The sequence below is a fragment of the Corticium candelabrum genome, chromosome 2 (assembly GCF_963422355.1).
Source record: "Corticium candelabrum chromosome 2, ooCorCand1.1, whole genome shotgun sequence".
NCBI lineage: Eukaryota > Metazoa > Porifera > Homoscleromorpha > Homosclerophorida > Plakinidae > Corticium > Corticium candelabrum.
Window position 1 is genome coordinate 871,422 of NC_085086.1, and position 5,000 is coordinate 876,421.

The 5,000-nt window shown below is 43.0% G+C and overlaps 1 protein-coding gene across 1 annotated transcript in view; it reads right to left on the reverse strand.

The window, feature by feature from the left end:
• LOC134198280 (uncharacterized) overlaps positions 1 to 5,000 on the reverse strand; it is a 10,704-nt gene that overhangs the window by 1,755 nt on the left and 3,949 nt on the right. The window lies entirely within an intron of this gene.

Consider the following 5,000-nt stretch of genomic DNA (forward strand, 5'->3'; position numbering starts at 1 on the left):
TTCCACAGCCAGTGGAAAAAAATTGTGATCCAGCCTGCAAAACATCATCATCATGTTTGAGATCCTTCTCTCTTTCTCCTGCATCTGCTGCTTGTCCTGGGTGAGTGGCGGCAATAGCAATGAACCGGGGAAGTAATGATTTACGGACTGTAATGTCAAAGAAAGCTGAACGGCCATCCGAGAAGTCAGAATGAAATAGGTCACCTGGCTTCTTGTAGTTATTCAAACTGCAGCCCTGTTCTATTTTGCAATCACTGTGTATCAGAGATTGGATACTGAAATGGCACGTCTCGTAAGCGTTGTGCCTTTTGGTGCGCAAAAATCGTTTTCCGCAGCTTAATAAATGGTCAAGATATTTGTCTAAGACATGACCAAAGATACATCGGAGATTACAGCTTTGTGATGAAAAGAAGGGCAAACCTAACCAGATTTTAGATCCTTTTGTAAACTCCTCTCTGATCATAGGCAGGCCAACTTTGGGGTTTGGAAATGCCCGTAACCACGAACTAGAATGGGGAGCAGACAAAGTACTAAGGCGAGCTTGATCCCTGAGGCTGCTGCCAGCTTTAACAGTAGACAGAAGAGAAAAATCAAGACCGTTCTGGAGACCGTGTTGTGAAGGATCAGGGAAGAAAAGTGGATGTCCAAGCAAGTGAGTCATCATGGCAGCAGCAGAATCTTCTCCAGGAACGGAATTGAAATCCCGAATCGAAACAACGGTCTTTCCAATGAGATGCATAGACAGACATCAAGTATAGTGACAGCTACTAAGGAAAGCAGCAGGAGCAGTTCTACTAGCTTCTCCCAAACCAATGCCACCTAAACGGATTGAAAGGGTAGCCTGCTTCTACGAAAGATTGGATACAGAACAGCCCAAGATAGTCTGCAGCGAAAGGGGAAGGCCTTCGTTATAACGATGGAGCTGATGCATAACTTTGTCCGGTAGAGTGGTTCTGAGAAGATGGTTTAACTTGCATAAGATCAAGCAACTGCATAAGAGATGCAACTCAACTTGAGGATCATTCAATTCCGAGAGATGTGATTGAGCAGCTAAGACTTTACTAACACGAGTCTGGAAGAAGTTATCAAAGAAATGATCGATCCCAACAATAGGTGAACCTAGAAGCTCAGAACCACTCGAACTGACGTTAATCCTGCGAATGTCATGATCAAACTGAGTGAACTGTTGATTACCAGATGACCGAAAGACTTCACACCTATTGATGTTGAGGTGAATTCCAAAGGCGGGACAATTCTGATCCGAAGAATTAAGAAAGGTAGAGGCAGCGTGTCTTGAACCAACAAATGTCTCATTATCCAGGTAGCAAAGCTGTGTGATTATACCTCGAACATCACCAATGTTGTCAAGTAGATTTGCTAACACCAAGGAACACAAGAAAGGTACCAGAGGATCGCCCTGTTGAACAACTGCAGTGGAAGCAATAGGATGCTGTCCAAATCTAAGCTCTCCAGCACAATGATAACACCACTGAACCCAAGCGAGTATTTCAGGGAAGTCTTTCTGAACTCGTTGTAAGAAGGACACTCTGTGACACTCATTGAAAGCATTCTTCATGTCCACTTTTACACAGCATAGCTCCTTGTCGTGGCAACAGTCTTCAAGAATTTTCGGTAAACCATGGGCTGCCACCTCCAGGCCGTCTTTAATTCCAACACCTAACTGGCTATAGGAAAGAAAAGTGTCAGGCAGAGAGGGGCGGGCAGCACGGCAGCATAATTTGCTCGCTAATCGGCGTAAGACGTCCCCTACTGCAATTGGTCTGAAACCACTAGACTTCTTCCTTAAAGCAGTAAGGGGAGCCCCACAAAGCCATGGAGCAATTCTCCTGTCAAGTTTTCCTGACAGCATCTTGTTCATAAAGTAATTCAATTGGTCTAAGCAAGCCCCAGCAAATGGAGAGATGGTGCCAGTAATAGCATCGAGAAGGTGTTGCACACGTAATTTCGAACTACTAGGAGAAGTACCTTTTGGAAGAGACCTAAGACCGTTAACACAGCAGCGATATCGACAACTAGTGGTGGAAGAAGATTGTCTGACCAAGGAGGTAGATCATGGAAGGGATGACGACAACGGAGATCTTCTAGAGCAGAAGTGTCATCATGTGCAGCACAACCGTTTGATCCAAGGATACGAATGGCAGACCCAATTTTCCCTCTCGAGCATGACTGAGAGCTTTCCGTCCATTTCTTTGACTGCAATCTTGTATTTGGTCTGGAGATGACAAGGAAGAGTTTGCATTTGCATCAGCTCTGGCTTCCTCCCATAAAGAAACAAGATGACCAGACTGTCATCTCCTTAGTCGAGAGGATATCAAAGAGCTAACAGCGCAACGTTTTCGCCTTCTACCTCGAAGAGGCAGACGAAGAGTTTCTTTAGCAAAAGCAAATAAGCGGACAAATCCCCAAATACCGTCATATTGTGCATGTTTAAGCTCATTCATCAAGACTTCCACTACCAAAGTTCTAACAGATTTGGAGACATGAGCAATAATTTGTACCGGAAGACTGCCAATATCGTCCATAACAGCTTCAAATACGCCGTTCTCATCAATAACAGTTGAACCCGAAAGAAAATCTGAAGCAACCTGCATACCTTTCAAAGCTAGATCATTGTCAGTGAAGATGACTCGCGGAATAGCAGACCCAGTAGAACTCTCGAAAGTTTTATTAGTACGATTCAGATCCACACTTTCAGATGTTGCATAGGGGTTCTGTAACCAAGGAAACAAATGCGGATCCTCCAAACTTCCACAGCAACGAGATCGACCAGTACCGGTTGATCTGCGACTAGTTTTCCACATTTTGTCGTATACAAACCGCAAATACAACAAATACGACGCCTGTGTGAGGTAAAAAAGTCAATTTTGGGAAATTTGTGATGAGAAATGTGTTCAGCATTGATATGCTGCCAAAGAGCCTGTTGATTACGAGATCTATAATCACAAAAAGGACAGACAGTGAAGACCTCTTCTGTAGAAGCACCTGAAGCGGTCGTAAATGTATCCGTAGCATTGCTGTCTGATAGTGATGTCACTCGTTTATCAGCACGACAGGGATTAGCAGGAACTGCATTAGCATGAACGTCACCGCAACGTAGAATCAAAATGGCGATCCAAGCAAGAACTAGAAGCCAACACATACCCACTCCGACTGAATTGAAATCATCGTAAACAGAGCTTCTCGTCATCTTAAAGTTTCTCCTACTCTTCTTCTGAATGAAACACAATTTTGCTGGGAAAGCATGGACAACGCGGCTTACGACTGACGCAAAGCCGCTAATCTGAGAGCGATACACTTTCAAGTAGGTGCCCATTGTCACGTCTCAGAAGTCTCAGATAACTTATCGCTCCACGCAATTTCGAAAATAGGCAGAAGATATGAGCACAACAAGATCAGCCGTTCGCCGTAATATATCATGGGTCTAAAATCGGCGGTGTTTGTGTATATATATATATATATATATATATATATATATATATATATATATATATATATATGTATGTATGTATATGTATAAGTTTGATAGCCGGCTAGGCCGCATCACCCACGAGGCTAAAATTTGGAGAACAGGCGTAACTCGACATGGGTAAGAACATGGGCAGGGTGGCGTCGTCTTCCAGCTTTTTCAGTCGGGTTCCCTTTTGGGGGTGCATCGTAGAACTACATGATAGTGCTGTTCGTCGTTCAGGAAGGAGACGGCATGCTTCTGATAGACTCAATTAGAAGGAGGTTCCATTACGTAAACTCAATCTCATAGGGTAGTTTTGTTTTCTCGTAACTACGAGTGTTATGCTCACTTTCAATATCCATTGTTTGTTCACATGCCATTGTTACGTCACAATGCTATAGCTATCCAGCAGTCCCATCAGATTGCGTTATCTGAGCAATGCTGTAGCTGAGTTGTGTTGTTTATCCTAGACATCAAACTACATTCAAAGCAAGAAGATAAGAGTTCCGAAAAGAAATATTGTTTAGTGCATAGGTATAGGTTGGAAACGTGCTGAGAATATTCTAAAATATCGCAGGAGAACCCGCCTCTACTCGCGCGCATTGGATAACATCAAACTACGTCCAGAGCAAAGACGTAGAGGTCTACTTAGTAATGATCAGTGCGTATATAGGAGGACATGCCTCCACTCACAAGCGAATTACTCTGCAACAGCTCATCGGACCTCCACCAAATTAAGCTGACCTCGGACGGCATGCACGGAGCATGTCGTTTATTACCGGCAACGTCAAAAATGACAAGATATTTTGTGTAGGATATCTGGGTATTTAGAAATACGCCTACCTTTGGTTTTCCGAGTACACTCGCCGAATACCTACCACATTCGATACGCCTGTTTGCTGCAACGGCAGCAACGTCTTCAAAGTGATAACATCCAATGGAACTGTTGAAATCGCTCCAAGAAGACTTACTGAAGAGACGTGTGACAGCGTTTGTACTGAATCCAACCTACACGTTTCCTGCACCGAGCGCTAAACTGGGAGTGTGAACACATCACAAACAGAGAGCAAACAGTGCACTAAATCATGCATACCTGCATGTCAAGCTACTGCATGTATCCTATGGGTGAGTAAGAAACTGCATGTGACTTTCAAGTTTCTTTTGCTCAGTTATAGATCTCTGAGCGGGAAAGTCGCTGCAAATTTCTGGGAATATGACACTCGGTTAAGTTTTCATTTGTCTTCAACGGGATATTAACAAATTAGCACATTCCAGTTTATTCGAACACACATGTCCACACCAGTCATTTGAACTAAATCCTCACAGGGAGTGTGTCGATTTCTACAAAAAAATTGCACGTGACGTGTCTACACACGCTTAAACTGAGTCTTCCATCATAACACTACAGTACTCTGCCCGTACGAAGGACGGGTCGTGTATCTAGTATATATATATATATATATATATATATATATAAAGCATTTTATTATTATAACACATGTACATATATATATATATATATATTGCAAAA